The sequence below is a fragment of the Psammomys obesus genome, unplaced genomic scaffold, assembly GCF_907164565.1.
Source record: "Psammomys obesus unplaced genomic scaffold, mPsaObe1.curated_primary_1811, whole genome shotgun sequence".
Lineage (NCBI taxonomy): Eukaryota > Metazoa > Chordata > Mammalia > Rodentia > Muridae > Psammomys > Psammomys obesus.
Window position 1 is genome coordinate 2787824 of NW_026585742.1, and position 22443 is coordinate 2810266.

Here is a 22443-nt window from a genome sequence, read left to right on the forward strand (position 1 = left end):
TATCTATCTATCTATCTATCTATCTATCTATCTATCTATCTATCTATCTATCTATCTATCTTACTGAAAAACTTGCCTTAGGTTCTAGATATAGTCCGTATAGAAATGTTTTCTCAGGAAGCAAGACAGATAGATAGAAAAGTGAAGAGGAAAGGACAGAAGGAGAGGTGAGAAGTAGCAGAGGAGTGGATGGTAACTACAGCATGGAGGGTGTAATTCACTGATCTTAAGGTAATTTTTCTTTTAAAAATATTGATATTTTTCATATGATTTATACCAGTATCTTGTCTAAATGTGCAAGTGTGCCCCAGGTAGGCCTGGTGTCCACTGCGGTCAGAAGAGGGTACCATATCCCCTGGAATTGGGGTTACAGATAGTTGTGGGTGCTGTCTGTGTGCTGGGAGATGAACAGAGTCCCTGCAAGACAGGAATTGCTCGTAACTGGTGAGCCCAGTTCTTGCCATTTTAACATTTCTGGAAGCAGGATGACCTACCAGTGACAATGCTGTAGATTTACTGATTAGCCGCTCTTACAGATGAAGGGGCAGATGAGCCGCACCCTGCTCTGTTATCTGAGAATCAGCACTGAACAGTAGTGAGAGTAAATCCAAGCTCCCTTTCCACTCAGGAAACAGCAATGTTTGGATAAGGCTGACGTTCCTTTCCATAGCTGCGCTCGTATGTTCATTAGCTTTTACCTTAAACTGTCTTGCGTCTATCGTGAGACTGACTGACAGTTGTCTGCTTTGTGCTTGGTACTGCCACGACAGCTGCATAAACACGCACACACTTTTATGTCTTCATCTGCTTTGGACACTTTTATTCCTTTTTTATCTAATTGTTTGACTACTTAATGCATGTACACAGTATTGAATTCAAAAAGCAAAAGAAAAATACACATTTCAATGTATCTGCCTCTAACCTGTCTCCGGCTGTCTAGTCTCTTAGCTAGAGGCAACCACTCTTGTCAGCAGCTTCGTATTCCTTGTAGCTATCACACCTGCAAGCATGGGACACACACACACACACACACACACACACACACACACTGAAATGGAAGCATAAGAGACACAGTGCTTTGTGTTTTCCTTCTAAAAATATATTTTAAAGACTTCTCCCTAGCATATCCTACCAGATGACTATATTATTTTTCATTATGAAGACGTGAAATTAATCTACGCAGTAGCATTTAAAAGAATATTAGCTCTTCTTTGAAGCTTGGACGTGCTCTTGAGTCTCTGGTTCTCCCCGGGCTTGCTTTAGTTGCTCCTGTTCTTTCTTCTTGGGGAGGATTACATCACTTACCTACCACAAAGCTCAGCCTAGGAGGATTTTCAAAGTTCCCTTCGAATCACGGTTCCAAGGCTTTCATTCACTCTTCCAATTCCTTTAGCTGTGAGTCTTTCTTTTCACTCCCGTGCTTGTGTCCACTCTACTTTCTTAGTTTTGCTTTGTGTTATTTTTGCTTATGCTAGTCGGCAGATTATTTCCTTATTCCACTTTACTTTCAACAAGAAAACATTTGTGGAAGAAAAGAAGCAGTGAAATGGTTGAGTGTGTAGAGGAACTTGCCACACGGGCCTTGGGACCTGACTCAGCCTCTGGAACCAGCTCCTCAAAACTGTCTTTTGACTGCCACAGGAGTACTGTTGTCGGGAGCCACTCCCGCCATTACAAGATGGCGCCGGTTTCCTGCTTCCTGGTTCTTCTTGCCAGCATTGTTTTGCGATCTGCGCATGCGCCGCCTTATGCTAATGTAGGCTTGTGTGGTCCTCCATTTGGAGACCACATGCTAATTGGGTTTTGTGTGGAGCACCAATTACAGACGAACAAGTCACCCTGCTGGCTACTTAAGCAGAACGCACACAGGGTTCGGGGTCCTTCTCCATCTGCTGTTAAGAGCCTCACAATAAAGTTGCTGCTGGACAAATCCGTTGTTGCTGCGTCGTCCTTATCGGCGAGGGCTGCGCGCGACATATTGTGGCCCATGTTCCTCCCCCACACATCACAACACACACACACACACACACACACACACACACACACGTACGCATATTTACGTAATTTTATGAAGAATTTGCACTTATTTATGATACTGGATTTATTTTTTAATTAGAAGTCTTACTTTTGGTTTTATCTTAGCTCTTGCCTTACTCCCTGGTTAGCTAGCATTCTTTTTAACTTGGGTGTTTAACTACACTGTAGTGTTTGTTTGTTTGCTTGTGTTATTCTGCGTCTTAGGTTACAGATTTTCTTCTTAGCACAGCTTTAGTTGTAGGCCATGGCTTTAAATGCTGTGTCTACTATCAGTGCTTTGTGGATTTTTTCAAGTTTGGTTATGAATGTTTGATAGAATTAACAGTTGTTTATAAAGACAGCTTCTATATCCATATTGCTTGAGTTTTTAACTCACTGCATTGGGTTTTGATGATAGGAACCTTACTACTCAAAATTACTCAAAATTCCCTGTGATATTTATTTTTTAATTTATTTTTTGTAACCTATCAATAATAGCTATGTGTTACAAAATTTCCAAAGACCATAAAAATAGATGTTCTCATTATCAAGACCTAAAGTTAGATCTGTATTATGTAGCCAACATTCATGGATTTTGGTTTTGGATTATTGCTCTTCTCATGCAGACTTAGAGATTAAATTTTTCTATCCTTTTCACTTGTTTCTTTGCTTATCTGTAGTTCACTCATGGACTATACGGCTCTATAGAGATCCTGAACTCCACACCATAGACAAAACTCCCCATCACAAACACGTCCCTACCCCTAATAACGAGAACGAATGCTCAGGACCTCGGGGTTTGATAGTCGCATCTAGTACACATGCCCGAACCTCTTACACTGTGCCAAGTGAGGCGCATTCTAGCAAGTGTTTCTCCAGCTCTCATGCCACACTTCACTAAAGGGTCAGGCAGGGCTGCAGAATGTGGGGAGTGCAGACAGTAGGAAGTCACTGGTCTGTGGGGAAGATTCCCATCTAAGCATCACAAAGGCTTAGGCAAGAAAAAGAGAAATTAGTGTGTCTTCTTCTCAGACAGCAAGACTACAATGGATTCACATATGAGGAAATCTCAGTCCCAATCATGAAAAAGACTGGGCTTCTTTATTTGCATCTGCTAACGCCATTTCATACTTTCAGAGGTCGCACACACTTGGCACCCAGATAGAATGATAAAAACAACCAGAAATCATTCTAATTTTATAAAAATATTAAGATTCAATAGAAATGTCAGTATATGCGTGTGTGTGTGTTTGGCTTAAACACTTTTAATATTGGTCATCATTCTTTACATTTCAAACATTTTACAAGAAATGTAACTTTACTAAAAATATATGAAACATATTTAACTTTACTAATTATAAGCTTGATGAAAATATATTTAAATTGTACACAGGCTGAATACAAATACAGTGCAATTTTTAATTTTTAGATAGGAATACGCAAGTTTCTCTGTAAAGAACTAGATAGGAAATATTTGGATGGGGATCTTGGACCCTTATCTCTGTCCCTGCATCATAAAAGACAACACAAACAATGGATTAAGTCAATGGAGTGGCTATATTTGGTCCAAATATATTATACTATATATTATATTATTATGTTATATATTTTATTATATATTATCTAAATAACAGCCCATAAGCCAGGCATGGAGGTATACATCTTTAGTTCCAGAATTTTGAAGGCAGCAGCAGGTGGATCTATGTAAGTTCGAGGCCAGCCTGGCCAGAGTGGCCAGTGTGAATTCCAGGACAGTCAGGGCTACACAGAGAAATCCTGCTTTAAAAAAAAAAAAACAAAATAAAAATAAAAACAAACAAACAAATAACAGCCCATGTGGCAATAACACCATACACTTACCATTTTCAATTATATAAAAATCATTTACCTTTTCTTACATTTTGTCCTTGAAAATGTTTTCTGGTAATAGATTAGTAGGGGCTTACAGTTTTGAAATATTCAGTTAAACTAGGTTTATAGCATGGTTTCCACTTATACTTTTGTGTTGAGAAAAACCTCAGTAACTGCCCAGATTCAACAGTTACCAAGTGCTGAGCTTAAGAGTCTACTAGGCCTAGTTAATGTTCCTGTCTCTAGACCTGAAATCATCAGACTTCCTTCTTGTCTTCCCTACAACTTTATTTATTCTTTCCAATTTATTACTATACAAGAGGGTATTATTTAAAAACAAGAAAACATTGTAAAATATCATCTCTGTTCTAAAAACTCTTCAATTGCTGACACAAATCCATCCATAGGATAGGATGTTTTCTAAAACTCTGCTCTTGCCAACCTTTCCAATCTTGTGGGACTCCCATCCTTGCCTGTCCCCGGGTATTGTCTGTTCGTTATCTATTCATGGTGGCTTCTATCACACTCAGTATTTCTTTCCTCTGGACCTTGTCTTAAATCTGGCTTCCCTAGAAGTAGACCCTGGTATGTGCATTCATTACATACCAATGACAGACTCCCCTGAGGAGATAGGGAAGAAGAAAAAGGCAACCTACAGTCCATCAGAGAAGCCAAGATGATATGGTCTCACTTGCAGTTCAGCCTTTCTCATCATACCAGGAACTCTGGGGGGAATGACTAGGCCATTATTGTCCCTTTTGTCAGTCTCAGCCACGCACTGGTCAAGAGAGCTCTCGGGTATTTCTTTGGAAGGCTGAATCCATTAGTTCCATTAAGGAGAATCCTTAATTCTCCATTAGTGGAGAATTAGGTCTTTGAGATGATTAGACCATTGAGACAGAGGTGTGTAGACCAGCAAAGGCAATGTTGGTGAAGGATATCAGCATTCTCCGTACTGGGAATATGCTCTCAGAATGCATCTTCAAAAAGAGCAGCCAGGGGGAACTAGGGCGGAGCCTACTAAACCTGCCTTAGATGTGTGTGTTCCCGTGTAATGTGTTCGAGAAATGCTTTAAGCCAGACACGGGAAAGGAGAACTGCAGTCCCCACCCTCCTGGCCAGGGATTATCCCGTGGGCTGCCAGTGCTTTTCCACCATGGAGCAGTTACCTCTTTTGCCCACCAGCATGTCAGAGGAGCCTTGGAGAAGTAACTGAAGTTCAGGCAAGGTATAGCTTTTCCTCACACCTCTCCTAAGGTGGTTTCCAAAACTATGTGCAAAGATATGAAAGACAAGATGGTATAGGATTGGCCATAAGAAGTGTTTGGCACATTCTCCACCTTCCTCAGATCAGAATACATCTAATCTGATATATTCCCATGCAGAAGCCCTGTCATGAACTTCAGGGGATGGCAAGCGAGTTCTCACAGGCCTGGCTTTTATATGTTGGACGTTCTGCCTGATAGGCATTCTGAGTTACACCGCTCCTGTGGTCTTACACACCTAGATTGGGGGGGGGGAGGTAAATTAAATCATCATTTTCACAGATGTATTAGGCTTTTTATATTTTTCTTAGTCACTGCTACTTAATAGTCTTTCCTTTCGTGTGGAATATTTCATTAAAATGCAGACATTGTCTATCATGAGCGTATGATGCGGCTGAGCTTCTTATATGACGATCGTACAGGAAGGAGTCTCTGGCTACCATTTGTAAAGGCAAGTCTGGATTCCCTTCCCCACTAAACTAAAACAAAATGAGCCCCCCTCCCTCAGGAAAAAGGACAAGCACCATGCTCCGTGGAACTCAACCCAAACTGGGCGGTGCTGCTCCAAAGGAGTCATGAATATGTAGGAGCAAACCTTTCTGTTTAATGGAACCCAGTGAGGATGCGAACGCTCAGCCCATTACTGTCATTATGAGAGAAATTCTGCCAACAAGTTCCAGTCAGGTTAGTATCATTCAATCATGTTGCTAATAGGAATAATTTCGTGGTAATTGGTGTATTCGAGACGAGAGAAGGACTCAAATAGCTGTGGAATCCTTAATGATTTGTGCTGACTTTCATGGTGAAAATGACAACGTATTAGTTTACCAGATGCCGGATCAAGCCATGGGCCATTAACAGGAGGGTGTTCTCGGAACACTTTCAGAACAAATACCAGCTGGCTTACTTGCAGCTTGCAGACATAATCAGAGGCATCCAAGTAAGATCCCCACAACACTGTAGGAGACATCATAAATTAAAGCCTTGGCAAGCTCCTTATAGGCTTTTAGTCATAAAAGCGACACATTGTCCTGGAGAGATCCAAAATATTAAATAAGCATCTAAATAAACTGCAGAAAGGATTGCCTTGCAAACTAAATTCCTCAGTTAAGACTATTGAGAGTATTCAAGTATTCAAAGTGTCCTTGTGTAATGTTCCCCAACACTGGTTAAGTGACAGTCAGAAATTCCTGTCTGGTCAGGCAGGCTTTCCTGTTAGGAGTCTCAGGGATTGCCTGCTTATTAGTAGATTTAACAGGCTGCCTTCAGAAGACAGGTCCTGAATCAAACGAGCAGATGAAATCAAAGCAAAACTAAAAAGAAAAAGAAAACCAACTGCAAATTTAATGTACAGCACATTAGTAATCAGGACAAATCCAACTTCTCAGCAATCTACTGAGCAGATAAATTCATGTGAGAAAACAAAAATAAAACAACAACAAAAAAACTCCAAGCCAGGCCAATCTTCAGGAGAAACGTGAAACTTATTTACATTTCCTTTCTGCCTCCCTAGGTACAGGGCTCTTCCCCAGAATACAGAATAACCCTATTTGGAGACAGAGATGTTGGCAAAAGAAAAGAGAAAAAATAAGTAAATAAGCAAAGTCCCAGTTTCAACCTTAACTGTATCACAGTGATAACTTCTCAAAGTCTGATCATCACCTGGAAAATATTTTATTAAAAAGCCCACTCCCATTAAAACTTTCTTAGGGAAGGTGCTGAGTCAAAAAGGATGGCGGCATGATCTTTCTCAGTAGGAAAAGGTGCCTTGTTAAAGGGACCGGGAAGGAGCTGGTGACCCCAACTCCATTCTACATCCTTGAGTTGTACTCTGTGCCTGTGACAGGACCCCATGTAATGGCCTCCTATATGTACAGTAACGGTTAATTAGCGCATTCCTTTCGTGGCTAGCCACCACCCCAAACAGAATGGCATTCTCAAATGGTGCTTAGGCGTTCTGTGAGCATCTTAGGCTTGGAGGGGGCAGTTTCTCACTGAGGACTCTTCCGCCCCATTCACTTTCATTCAGCTCTTTCTGGGGGAAGTTGAAAGCTGCAGTGATAATCCCTTAAGTATGGCTTGGAAAAGTATAAAAGGCGCAGTGTATAAGCAACTGGATGAGGGAGCCTTTTATGTAGAAGTCACTGAATGGGTGGCCTCTGGGCCACGTGAGTCGGGAAAGGCAGGCTCCCTGTCCTTTCCCGAGGTGGGGTTAGCAGCACCCCAGTCGCCTGCCATCACAGACGCTGCTGCCCCTTGGTTCACCTTGCTTCTTGTGTCTACTCGGCTACTGGGGCCATTTTGCTCCCAAAGACAGAGGGAGGGGTGATGTGATCTTTGGTAGGGACCCAATTTCTCTCTAAATGCCAACTCGGCCAGCTGGCACAGAACAGTCCGAGCCTTCTTCGGAAGGGGTTAGCGAAACCCAAATTAGCATGCTCCGTTTTAAGAACTTGCTTGTATTTAAAGACCAATTCATGACGAACAGTGCTCCCGCACTGAGGTCTGGCGCACCAGGGGCTGGCACCCGACCAAACAGTGCAACTAATTGCCACCCTCGGATGACACGCTACTGACAAACTCCATTTTGCTGTTGCAGATTGACTAAGAACGCAAGCCCGGAAGGCAGTGGAGGCAGAAAAGGTCCTTTCATAACCCTGTGCTAGCTGTCCAGGGCAGCTAAGCGCCTGAAGAACACCTTTGTTTCCCTTCACCAGTGATTTATCATCACCGAGATCTGCCGGCGCTGCTAAGCTTCAGGGAGACGGTTTGGGACACTGCAGTGCCCCACTTACGGTTGTCAGATGCGGGCATCTGCCTCTCTCTTGGCCCAAGGAAATGTGCAAAAACTGTTCATTTTGCGGTGCCGTATCTTGCCCCTGAAAAAAATTCGTGGGTCCAAATCCTAGCTCCAGCATGGCGGATGGATTAGCAAGTCATTTAACTTCTCTATGCCTAGGTTTCCTCATCTACAAAGGAGGGCAATGTGAATACCTGCCTTGTGCAGTTATTGTGAGTATAGACGAGTCAGTGGAATAAGCATAGGGTTCTCAAGATGCAGTCTGAGATGACCCTGTGGACAAGAGTTTCCCTGTGTATATTATGCATTTAGGTAAAAGTTTATAGGTTACTGTAAACTACCCAGGAATTCAACCTCCAAGCCTCTGTTCCCCATTCTTTCTCCTCTTCAACTGCTGGCTCTCACTGACTGGCTCTGTGTGGCCAAATTTTGCCTCTCCTTCCAAGCCCGCCTTTGAGGCCAGCCTTACCGCAGACTCTCCCTACCCCATCAGCTGCAGTCAGTCACTTTAGTCTTGGCATTTTTACAAGCAAGAGGCAGTATTTGTGCACCTGTTTTATTCCCTCATCTAGAATACAGATCTCTCATCTTCCTCTAGGAGAAACTGGCTCATAGGTAGGCACTCAGTGAGTAACCGTTGAAAAGTAGATGTTCTGTAGACAGAATTATATTATAATCCTTCTAGGTATTACTTAATAGGATAGACAGGGAAATGATGTCTTAAGGACTTTCATTGTAGCTTGTTCCAAATTAAGAGCTCTGTTTAAGCTGATGTGAACTGAGGCTCACAAAAAACAAAACAACAACAACAACCACAACAAAAAAACCCCTAATAGTAGAATTTATCAATAACTATCTTATCTTGGACTTTCATGACAAAAAGCACAGATGAAGTGATAGAAATTATAGTTGCAGGTTTGAAGAGGGAGCTAACAAAACTAGGAGAGAGACTCCTGCCATGAAAGCCATGCCCAGGCCTTTCGATGGGAAAGCAATTGGGGAGCAGGTTTGGATAAAGGATCATACCAGAGACAACACAATGAAACCCGAAGAGAGCCAGAGTGCGTAGACAATGTAACGCATGACCTGAAACAGAAGGGAGCCCTTAGGCAATCCTCTGAATGAGGGAGCTTGTCTGGCTTTTCTAAGATTTTGGACAGAAAGTTGCACACCGTGAGATTTAACTGAACACAGCCTACCTGACAAGAATCAGGTACTGGGTAGACTGTGAATCTCTCCTGCAGTTCCAGGGGTCAGGGTAAGAGGGGGGCTGCAAGGCCACGGCAGTTTTTAATTCTCTACTGCAGAAGTAGGACTGTGGGAGTCCTGGCCTAATTTCTCCCCTGGATCAGATCTGGTCTTCTAAATGACTGATCTCTTAAAGTGGAAGGTACATGGTCTAACACCAGAGAGCTTACACAATAGAAACTTCTCAGTTCTGGAGACTACAAATCCAAGACCGTAAGGTCAGAAGGGCTGGCTCTCTCCTCAGATTGCACAGGTCAGTTTTTTGTTCAGTTTTCCTCAGCTGATGCTCTGTGTATTCATAGCTGTGGCTTCCTCTTGCTCTTATAAGGGCATCAATTGTGTTGGATTATGGTCTCATCCTTAAAACTTCACTTAACTTCAATTACCTCTCTAAGAGCCCTGCCTTCAAATACAGTACTAGTGGAGACAAGGGAGAACACAAGCCAGTCCATAGCAATAAAGCACACCAATGGAAATGGTTAATATGCCAGCTGGAATACCCCAGAAGCCTCAGAACCTGTGTGAGGAAAATGCTACGCAGAAGCAGCTCACCTACTCCAGCATGAAACCAAAGCAAAGCAACAGGATGTACACACACAGCACTGTCCTCAGAGCATGGTTCTGGTGAAGAGTTCGGCCAAGTCTCTCCCAGGCAGGAGGGCACCAACAGCCCATGCAGGAGCTGCCTCTGGTCAAAGTCACCGTGTCTCCCCAAGCAAATGGGGATTTCTATCTGAGCAAAACCAAGCCATTTATGGCTAAGTCACAACTCACCTGAATATTTTATTTCTCAAGGTGAACCTGGAGTTTTTTGCAGCCCTGAAAATCTGCGCCAGGTTTCCATGCAGCATTTTCTCCTCCACCTCTTCACAGCTTAGCTGCCCTCCTTAGCAGACATCATTTGTACTAGATAATGTGACTTTCTCATGTTTTTTTCCCTTAAATTGTGTATTTGTACACACACACACACACACACACACACACACACACACATCTACAGAGGCTAGAAGAGTGTGTCAACTCCCTTAGAGCAGAGGTTATAGGAAGTGTGGGTCATCCAACTCAGATGCTGTTAGAGCCCAGCAAACCTTTTAGATGCAGCACCATCATCTCTCTAGGCCTTCCACATAGGTTTAACCAGTCTTCTCTAAGGACATCTTGTGTGTCAACTCTTGAAGCTAATAGTTCCCGCCATTTTTGTTGGCTTCCTTCTCTTAAAACACTTAATACAATTTATGTGGTAGACACACCTGTTCCTCAGATATTAGTGCAGAGCTCACAGCAAGACTCATCCAGGGACCAGAGGTCCTGAGACTAGAAGCTCATTTGTGTCCGAATCCCAAGTGTGAAGGCAGCAGGGCTGACTGACATACATGCTGTGAGCATAGGTGTGCCTTCAGGACTAAAGTCCCAGTAACCCTAAGTCCTTCCTTTCAGCACTGTCCCTTGCCATCCCTGAGAGGAACATCCCGGAGCGAGAGGCAGAGTACCCTTTACTCTGTCACCCTCCTCTAGTGCTCTCTGATGGGTCCAGTATTGATGCTAGTGATAGAGTTGTAGGGGTAATGTGATACATGGCTAAAAATATTCATTGGTCTCTTTATTTTATGTAACTTTTTAAAGCAAGAAGGTGAACAAGAATGTTAATTTCAATTACACATACATATGTTTTGCATGTATATGCACATATTATGCAAATATTTAATAACTTTGTCAATGACAATGGAGCCTAAGACAACTAAATATTTTTTTATTCTTTATTTTTTTCTCACTTTCTTTTTCTATTTTTTATCTTTATTATTAGTTACATTTTATTAACTCTGTTTCCCAGCTGTATCCTGCTCCCTCATTCCCTCCCAATCCCATCCTCCCTCCCTCATCTCTTCCCTGCCCCTTTCCAAGTCCACTGATTAGGGAGGACCTCCTCCCCTTTCATCTGACCCTGTTTATAAAAATGTTAATTTCAATTATACATGCATATATTTTGTATCTATATGCACATATTATGCAAATATTTAATAAATTTGTCAATGACAATGGAGCCTAAGACAACTAAACATTCTTTAATTATTTTATTATTGTCATTTTTAGTTACTATGGGAAATGAGTTTCACTATGACATTTTCCTGTTTACCTGTCTGGACTTTTTCATATCTCTTCTTCACTTTTCTTTTCTGTCACCTTCTCCCCCTTCTGATCCTTTACTTTGGAGTGTGTCCTGTAGGGATATGTTGTGGCCTTCCTACGCTTCCCACACTTGCTGTCGGGGAGGCTCGGCGGCACATTCAGGTTTGAATGGAGGGCGAGGAGTATGCACATCTACGCAGTCCTGGCCAACGCTGTCACTCCAGCCACTGTCATTATCTACATCCCACTCTCTGCCGTTACATTAGCTAAGCGATTTTCATTACTGAAATCTTGGAAAATATTTCATACTTTGCATTTGAAATTGGATGCTTACATATAATTTGGTTAATTTAATTTAATTTTAAAATTAGCTAAGCTTTCACCATAATTATCATGCATTGCCAGTAATGCTTAAGGAGTAAAAATGGTTAATTCATAAGCTCCCTCTGAAAGAAGATGTTTTAATAATTGTTAATTTTGGTAATTAATAACAATAGCATAATGGTTTATTTTGCTGACTTGCTTTGGTTAAGCATATGGGGACAATGCTTAAATCAAAATAAGCTGTTCGGGGTTTTTTTGTTTGTTTGTTTTGCTTTTTTGTTTTTGTTTTCATTCTCAGTTGGCCATTCAAAAATATACTCCTTCCAGTCATTGGGCCCTGGTGTACCCATCCTGGTAGCAATGAAAAGATTCTAGAGAGAAAGACATGCCCCTACCTTGGGCTATCAGAGTATTGCAACCATGGACCCCAGAGGCTGGCATTTCCCCAGGAGTGCCATGCTAGGAGAAGGCTGAAACCTGGGGCCTGCCAGGAGGAACTTGTCTCCCAGAAAGAGTGTCAGCCTTGTCAGGAGAGGGCCCACACCGTGACCAGGACTGCACAGGTATGCATAGTTCTCGCCTTTTATTGAAACCCATATATCATGACAGGACCTTGAAGATGACTTGGGACGGTGTGTGAGTGCCATTGAACCTCTTTTTTCCTCTTCCCAGTGTGACCACATGGAATAAACCTTTTCCTGCTTTTCAAGATTGTTTCTTTCAAGGTGGGCATGGTGGCATACACCTTTAATCCCACCACTCGAGAGGCAGAGGTGGGCAGATCTCTGTGTGTTCAAGGTCAGCCAGGTCTACAAAGTGAGTTCAGGAAAGCCAAGGCTACACGGAGAAATCCTGTCTTGAAAAACAAAAACCACAAACAAACAAATTGTCTCTTTCGTTGACCTATTGGGGAAAGTTGCCAAGTCTTGCTTGTTACGCTGTCACTTGCAGCTCTGGTGAAACTTACACATGTAGGTTTCAAAAGCATTATGGGGTGGGTGTCCTGAGTACTTGCCAGACAGAGATTCCCAGACTCTACACCCAGACAACCTCATTTAACTCTTTGATTTAGCCCAGAACTCAAGGCTTTTAACCTGTTGAAACCCTTCAGCTGTGTACCACGCAGGAAACTTTAGCTGATATGTGCTGTTGATGATCACAGCTGGCGAGATGTATCTTGACCTGAGATATTGAGCAACTGGAATCAATGTAGACAATCTCTTTCAACATTGGCTCACACCATGACCACATGGAGAGTCTTTACGGCCAGGGTCATGCCCACCGCCACCGTATCACCCTCAGCTGTGATTTACAAATGATGCTGATGTAGTCTAGGGTGGAGATGGAGTTCAGGCATTGGGCTTTCAACTATCTTACAGACAACCACCGACAGCTTAAGGGTACTCAGGGTCAGAAAGGCTCAACCCACTCTCTACATGAAGGCAAGGCCTCCATCCGAGCAGTGCAGTCACAGAGGCAGAGATTCACTGAGATAAAAACCACCAGAATCTCCTCCTTCCTAGTCTCCCCAGCACACCCAAATAAGCCTTGTAGTTACAGCACATAAACAAGACCTTCCCCTTGGTTTAAGGCTGCTGGCAGAATGATTTAGTAGTTCTATTATCAAAGAGACTCCATTATAATTACAGTGTTTGAATTATACACAAAACAAGAAAAATTCAGAAGGGAAAGTCCTTTAATCAAAACTGTAAAACAGAACAGTTTCTGGCCGCAGCTAAAAGCAGACTCTAAAATGTGAAGAGTGGGCTCACCAGCCTTTGGTTCTTGCCTCCTTCCCATCAGAGTGACACTACATATTTTTTCAATTAAGCAGTTTGACAATCCGAAGAAACCCACAGCGCATGATTTAATGAGCATATACTGTATGCCTGGCAATCAGAAGGCTGGCAGTCCACTCATTTCACAGTGACCAGAGGGCTTGGCCCATTAATAGAAAGGTTCCGGGGTCTCTTTTCATTACAAAGCTTTACAGTTGAGGAACAGCCAACTGTATTGGCAAAGCTGTCACGGAAGGTCCCCAGTGACCTTAACTTTCTGTCACTCTCCAAGCCTGTGAGTCTGGATGATGAAATTCATTAAAAACACACACATACACACATACACACACAGAGAACAAACACAAAATAGAGACACTGAGGATTCTCTGGTGTTGTGAAGGGTTATGTGGCACTTTTATATCAACTCCATCAGTGATTTCACAGGGAAAGAATTGTGACCCAGTACATGCTGGTTCTTCACGGTGACTATGCGTGTGGATTATTCTTAGAAATAATGCCCAATTGATTACATTATTCAATATTTTAGAAGGAATTTAGTATACTGGAAATACATACATACATAAAGTTGTATGTATGTAGATGGGTGTATATATACATGAATACATATATGAATTTATATATTCATGACAGAGAAAAGGTCAAACTGCATAACACACACACAAACCTTTGTCAAATTCTGTCAGTCCTTTGGATCTCAGGTTCCTGATTGCTGAGTTATGGAAGTAACAACCACTGTATCCGGAGGTCAGAGACTTCCTCATAGATCCTGGTAGTGTAAGAGCACTTAAATTGACCCCCAGAGGCTCAAAGTATGAAGTACATGGTAGGTTGATGCTCTTGAGATTTTCCACATGAGCCTGCTTGCAGGTTAGAGGAGAAAAAGAGCAATCCTCCAGCATCCATGAAGACAGAATTCCACCCAATCCCATCAAGTGCCGAAAGGGAAGCTTTCAGGACATTAAATAGGACCTCACCATGCAGTTCAGGCTGGACTTTAGCTCACTATGTAGCCAAGGTTGGCCTCAAGCTTGTGATTCTCTTGCCCCAACCTCCTGAGTACTAGCATTACAAGTAGGTGCCACAGGTCCCAGTTACATTTTTATGTCAGTGACAAGAAGCAATTTTAATGATCACCTAATAAACTTCTGGCATACCATAAGCCTTCTGATAGTAAGATTGCTGTTTACATCTTTGATCTGCCTTCCAGGAAACTTAGTGCATTCTCAGGTCAGTGTGTATTTGCAACCCCATTAACTGGCAGTGGTAGAGATTTGTCTCCTGCTTTACAAGATGTATTTTAGTGACTTTATTGAAAGTTGGCTATAAACTATACTGAAGCAAACTTGTCACTTATATGGTAAGGGAGCTATTGCAAAAAATCTATGACACTTGGTCCAGGCAAGGGTTCTTTAAACACAATCTGAAAATGGCATGGAACATCTCTTATAGACTATGGGATTATGAGTTATTGTTTGCATAATAGAGAATGTAAAAGAAAAAAATGTATCTTTTATTTAAAAGGATCATATTTGGGAGAATCAGTGTTCTTATGTCAAATACAGGACAACAAAATTTTCCTCAGCTTGTTGTGATGACTCGGACAGAATATTACACAGGTCAATCTGGGCAGCGTTTTGTGCTTAAGATAGGAGTGCAGCAGCGCTGGTCAGAAGTCAAACTCAGTGCATAGATCTCACACATTATTTGGAAATCTGGTACCCTACCAAAGGTCTCCAGGCGGAGCATTTACTCACACCAGATGGCTTTCTCTTGTGTCGCCGAGGAGGGAATCTAGGATAGCTTCCCACAGTCTTTAATTCTTATTATAAACATGTAGAAATACATAGATGCATCAGAATGTATATATAACTTGTCGCTTCACAGCTCAGTGTTCAGTTCACCTGGAACCGGGCCATTGCCACAGGTCTATGTCTGTATGAAATAGCAAGTTTCCCAGCCTTTGGCCACAGTAACAGATGGCCAAGCACACCACTAAGATGCCCATTTGTCTTCAGAGAAGTCTGTTGAAGGTTCTTCAGTTCTACAAGTGCATACTATGATTTTTTTTTTAAAAAAAAGTCATAAAAACTTCCTCTACTGTGACGTAATGGGGGAATCTTTGAAAACAAACTTGGACTTGAGCACTGATACCCATAAATATCAAGGGGCAATACACTGAGTCTATCTGAGCCACACAGTCCTCCAGCTGCAATGGGGGAAATACACAGAACATATAAAGCTACTGTCAGCAGGGCTGGGTCCAAAATATTTAACAAGGAAAATGGTAAGGGCACCAGCTAGAATGGACTTAACATTTCATTTAATTAAATATAAGTCCTGTAGGATTAAATTACAAAGGCATCCATCTTGATTGTAGATTGGGGAAGATGCTCAAACACATGATGAATTGCATGAGGCACACAGCTATTGAAAACATTATGAAGACATTATACATATCTTCATATATATTTTATATATAATATATAATATTATATATATATATATATATATATATATATATATATATATATATATATATACGCTCCACTAAATGAAAGCATTCACCATTACATTGTTAATGGACCCTGTGCATTGTAGTTAAAAGGCAGAGGAATCAGAGTACATTTAAAAATTATGGATAACAATGCTGTATTTAGAGATAACCTTTAAACATGAAGATGTACATAGGTTTCCTGAGGTCACCATACCCTCCAAGGACTTTCCTTTCCTTGCCTCTGCAGCTGCCCACTGAGCTGGCTATTCTTTAAACTGATGAACCATGTGTGTCTCTAGACTATGACTGGGTCTTCCCAAAACCCACTTAGAAAACCATAAGCAGATTTCACTTGGAATCTTTATGCTTAAGGGTTATCTCTAAATACAGCGTTGTTGTCCATGATTTTTAAACATACTCTGATACCTCTGCCTTTTAACTGGAATGCAGAGGGTCCATTAACAACATAGTGGTGAGTGCTTGTATTTAGTGGAACCATTTTATTCATTTGTTTGATTTGAGTCTCTGCCCCTCCCCCTGTTTCTCTTTTTCAGTATTTTTGTGTTATTTTAACATGCAAGGTAAGAGGTTCTCTGCGAGTTCAAGGCCAGCCTGATATACATACTAAGTTTCAGGTCAGCTAGCACTACACCATGAGACCCTGTCTTAATAAAAAACAACACCCACAAAATGTAACAAAAACAATAAAGTGATGATTTCTATTTTATTAATTGACTACTTTCCTTATTGGTTTTTCAAGGAGCTAAAATATTTATTCTTGACCATTTTATAATATCATTTTGGTTATTTTTATACTTTCTCACATAAAAGTTGAAGACCTTCCATCTTGGAATTCCATTCATTACCCCAATCTTTATGCTGTAATTGTCACATGGATTGCAGCTACAGACATTATATCATAACAACCCCCAGGATAATGTTGCTGTTCTTGTTCTGTATATTTTTAAGTTGAAAGATAGAAAAAGAGCCTTTTATATTTGCAGTTCCAATATTTCTTCTTAAACATTTAAGATTCTCTCTGAAGTGCTTCAGTTCAGATCTGGCCGCATCTCTGGCGTCTCTGATGCTGCAGGCTTTTCAGCCGGGAAGCCTCCACACTTCCCTTTATCTGAAAATGCCTTTGTCTTCATTCATAAAGCATATTTTAACTATACAAATAAAAAGGCCGTTTGGCCTGTGTTATTACTGTCTTTCTATCCCCTCATTACTTTAAAAACATCAGTTTTTTTTAGGCTGGTGAGATAGTCAGTAGGAAAAGGCCTGTGTAGCCGAGCCTGACTACCTCTGAGTTCAAACCCCAGGACCTAACATGGTGGTAGAGAGAACCACCTCTTCTGCATGTGTGCCATTTACACATTACCCCTACCTGCCCTGTACCACAGATAAATAAATGTCATTAAAAGCATTAAACTGTTGGTTTTTTTTGTTTGTTTGTTTGTTTGTTTGTTTTTTTGTTTTTTTTTGTTTTGGTTCTAGCCTCTGTTACCTCTGAAGAGGAGGAAGTGCTCATCTGAGACAGAATTTCCCCTGTTATGGCTTCTGTTAAAATTTTCTCTTTACTGTCACTGTCCAGCAGTTTAAATGAGAAGTACAGCGTCAGAATTTTCCTCCACTTTATCCCATTTATGCTGCGGCATGGTGGCTCCTACGAGCTCAGCACAGGGTTTTATCGTATCTCACAGAAAATATGAAGCATTTCCTGGGTCTGAAGCAGGAATGCAGGCTGGGCTGCATAACAAGACCCTGTATACACACACACACACACACACACACACACACACACACACACACACACATACACACACACAAAGAAAAAGATATCAGAGAGAGCAAGCATGAGAGAGAAATGCTACTGTTTGCTGTTTGCTAAGGTTTCTGGTCTATGTATTTAAGTATTTCAACATATTTAAAAATATGTCATTATTTTGCAAACATACTTTCTACATAATTCTACTTCCCTTCTTCATCTGTGACTCCAATTACATCATGTATGCTAGACATGTTGCATTTGGCCACACAGTTACCAGAGCCTTGACTCTTTGTTCAGACACACACACACACACACACACACACACATATAATTTCTGTGCCTCGGAAATACAATGATACAGCTCTTTCATAAGGGTTACTGATGCTTCTTGTCCTAGCCACCTCCAAATGCTCCAAGGCCACTCAGAAATTTTCTGTTTCGGGAGTGACAGCTCTCCATCAATAAACTCCAAAATCTGGCTCATCTTGAAATAAATGTCAGATAATTGCCTTTTCTTTTCAAAATTGTCCCTATTTTTCTTAGTTCGTTATATGCCATTCAATCTGAGGTTGTATTGTGTGAATATATAAATGTGAATGCTATAAGAGGAAGAGTCAGCATTCTACTTTAGTTCTAATCTATTTTGATGGGCAAGTAAATTAGTTAAATAGGACTGAGGTCTTGGGAGGCTGCTTGAATCTCAGTTTAGTGTTTTTCTTTTCTTGTTCTTTTTCAGACAGACTTACTATTGAGCCCTCTCTGGCCTGGAATCCACTCTGGAGACCAGGTTGGCCTCCAACCTACAGCAAGCAATCTGCCCCTGACTGCTGAGACTAAAGGCATGTGCCACCATCCCAGCTGCTTCTGTCACTTTTAAACTCTGCTCACTTGCCTGCTCCTTTATGCCTGGTTCAGGAACTGCCCCCAAATCTGACAGCTGTTTGCACACAGAACTGCTATATGAACAGCTCTCTACCCCGTGGCTTCTCTGGAATGTAAGCTCACACTCCAGTGGGCCATTACTTCCTTCCAGTCTGTGGCTTGGGTCCTCAAGCCTAAGAGGTAGTTTCTAATTGGAGGTCAGTTAGCTCACGTAACATTAACTTTAGCCTGCTTTCAGACTAAAGACTGTAAAGTAGGAACACAGCTTTCAAGTTCTGAATTGAGGCTCTGCAAAGAACCCACCTGTGTGCTTTTGTTCTGCCTACCTTCAGGAAACACAGGTGAGGGTAGGTCTATTCTATAATTGACATCCCTGGTCATGTATGGCTAGTAGAGCTTACCTGGCCGTACCAGAAGTGGCTGTAGAGAAAACACTAAGGGAATAGTCTCTTGTATCTCCTAAAGACTCCTTAACCTTCAGCTAGTATCCTGTGTAGAAATACCTGGTTTTAGCCCTAACAAGAAACAGAGCCAGCCTGGTGCTCTCTTGACTATCTGGCCGAATACAGAAGAAGATTGGACTAAAAATCACAGCTTAACGCTACACACTAAAGCACCACCCAGACATGGTGGCATTTAATTTCAAGGCCATGAGGTCTGTTCTGATCACTCCTCCAAGGAGTGTCCACATGTACTTTCTCACAATCTTTGTGTTACTTGTGTGGCCTTAGGTATCCGACTCATTGACATGGTTATAGGTAATATTCCAAGACGAGTAAAATATGCAAAATTCTTCAATATTAAGACACAGAAAGTACATGTCTACTTCTATGAATAAATGTGACATCCATGTCTTGACCACTAATAATTATAAATTCTATGTCTTGAAAGCTTCTACATGCAATGAACATTCCTAACTACATAAATTATCCTTTTAATCCTTCCTAACCATCCTGCGAAACGATTCCTAAGATTAGTCTCATTTCAGAGTTCAGAGAGATTAAGTGGGCTGACAAAGATCAAACAGCAAACAGCAAAAATGATGCAGAAACAGCAAAAAAGGGAGTACTTGAAATTATTAGGCATTGTCCTTTATTGCTAGGAGAAGAAAAGAAGTCTTTATAAACACAGAGGAATAAGTGAGTTCTCTAAAACTTGAAAATGACTGGCTTTTAATTACTCTTCCCAATAATTGTGGACTTCTCATTTTTAAGAGCTTTAGTTCCAGAGTTAAAATGACAAGCAGAACAAGTATACTGAAGGCTGAATGGCTATGCTTGAAGATTCATGGGAAGGAAGCGTGCAGCCACTCCTCCACGTCAACTCATTGCACTTCTTGTCTGTTTTGTAGGTAGGCTCTCTAGATAAGTAAAGTGTCCACTAGGGAGAAGTCAGATGTTTTAGGATGTCAAAATGGGAGGCCCACCCCACCCTACCATGTGATCCGTGGATGCTTTTAGGTGACAAATCGATGCCTAGCAGTACTACAAACTTGAGAGGCAGTTTTGTCCAATTTAATAAAATTTGCATAAACCCATAGGTTTCATAGGATTGTGGAATAACATGAAAGCAGAGTCAAAGAGATGTAGGTGTACAAGATAAAGTGGATACAGGAGACAGGGTGTTAACTGGAAGTAAGACAGAGTGTGGAATATCTTTGTCTTTTGGTTCAAGCAGCTTTTCAGTTTACACATAAACACACACACACAACACACATGTGCGTACACACACACACACACACAAATTGCCAAGACCCAGACATGGAGATATTGTTAAAGGAGGAAGCATGAGAAGGAACAACAGAAAGAAACAGGAGTATTTATGAAAAGAGGTTAACTGAGCATAGCCTGCCAAGAGTCATTCAGATGTCTGAGATACTAGAACCAGGCTGATGGTGAGGTCAAAGCTAGGCATGATGGCTCAGCAAATATGAGGGTGATGTGGGTTATATAGAAAGCCTCTGTCTATAAACAGGCAAGTAAATAAATAATTAATTTAAAACTCAAATAAAATAGCATAACTTATTAAGTACATGCTAGAGAAATGACCAGATTGGAATTGTGGGGCCAGTGCATATGCTGGTGAGTGTGTGTGTGTGTGTGTGTGTGTGTGTGTGTGTGTGTGTGTGTGATCTTTCCTCAACCATCAAAGCATCACAGCCACCCCTATAACATTTCTATAACAAAATACAAGTTAAAAAGGAAAAAGTCTGACATGAGAGGGTTTGGAAATGGAAACCAAAGACTGAGAGAAATCCTGTTTCTTATGCTTAGGTAAAAACCAAATGGGCATTCATGTAGGAATGTGATTGGACAAAGACCATGACTTGTTGGTATGAGAGCTACTTGCTAAGAAGTGGACCTGAGCAAGGCCTAGAAATTCCTTACCTTCTCAAGCTTTCCATTGTGCATTTCCTCTGACCTAGGTTTGGAACACACTTCTTCTGGAATGAGTTTTATGACCACTGTCAGACATGGAGGGTCAGAGAATATGAATGGCCAGTCTTACATGCAGCACAGCGGGAAATTATACTGCAGCTTTTCTTAGGTTTTATGGCTAATTTTGAAAGAAAGAGCTCCAGGTCCCTACAGCCTACCATGTGGACTAAAGCAAGGTGTGCATTAGAAAGCTGAAGGGAAGGCATTGCCAACCCAACCCTCTCCAGCATGCCTAACTGCTATGACTCCTCTGAGTCTCCTCAGTTCATTTCTTCTCCTTCAGCTATTTTTTTTTTTAGTTGCATATACGACTCACCAACAAAAACACTGGGGCATAAAGGGAAGGGATGCCTCTACGTGGTCTTTGAGTTTCCACATAAGATTCATCATTTGTGGTCCCATTCTCTATTAGCAGAGCCACTCCTGACCAAGACAAACCTTCCCCTCCTTTAGGACACAGCTCCCTTGACAGAGGCCTCCCCTTGCTGCTACTAATTTCATCCCAATCCTACACCATCCTCAAAGCCACACAAGGCATTGCAACTTGGCTCTTGACTATTTAACCTTTTTATTCATACACAGAAATTATTAAATATGTGTGCCTGCCTAGTGGGGGAAGAACAATAGAATGCCATGTCAATCTGGTAAAAGCACAGCTGCACTTTCTGGGAAGGGAAGGCAATACTATCCTTCAGAAAGGGAAACCATCATTCTTTTACTTAGCTGACATAATATTTACATTCCAATTTTAAAGTAGCAGCTACAAATAGAAACAGAGAGGGAGTGGATTCTCTAAGGGAATCTAGCTGTAAACTTGTACCATTATAAAAAGTTCTATTTATATGCAAGAGAATATGACTAATATTATGAGGACATTCCCACAGTAGGTCAATTCATCACACTCTTTGAAAAGAAATAAAATTAAACAAACCCTACCTTGCAGACTGTGCTGCCTCCTTCGGGTCCTCAGTGCAAGATGGAGGAGAGTGTTTTGCAGAAGGGATGACAGAGCAGGTTGTCCCAGGACACCTAACTAGAAAAGTAAGTTCAGATGAGCATTTCAGCAGTAAATTGGACAGCTTCTAGACACAGCATCATAAAAAACCAGTTGTGAACAACACTAGACACAACATTATGAAAAACAGTTGTGAAGAACACCGAGCTGGCCTGCCTGTACCAGGAGCTGTTTACAGGGCTCTATTGACATAGTGTAGCTTCTAAACCATTGTCATTACTCTTCAGAGAGAGGATGTGGCTCAGGGCAGTGAATGTGATTCACAGTACCACACAAAGGCAGTATCCGAGTTGTCCTTTGCCTGTCCAGATTCTGATTCCTAGCCCAAGGCATTCCTAGATGCAGCACCTGGCCTCCTCAAGAAACACGCAGTCCTGATACCAGATTTCCCACGAGGCTGGCCCAGGTTACAG

General features: G+C 41.5%; 1 protein-coding gene across 2 annotated transcripts in view; it reads right to left on the reverse strand.

The window, feature by feature from the left end:
• The window catches only part of Fhit (fragile histidine triad diadenosine triphosphatase), a 1508502-nt gene that overhangs the window by 1077567 nt on the left and 408492 nt on the right, over positions 1-22443 (reverse strand). For both annotated transcript variants that reach the window (XM_055599194.1, XM_055599196.1), the window contains one exon: positions 21952-22048. The gene's annotated coding sequence lies outside the window, so the exon portion shown is untranslated. The remainder of the gene's footprint in view (positions 1-21951; positions 22049-22443) is intronic.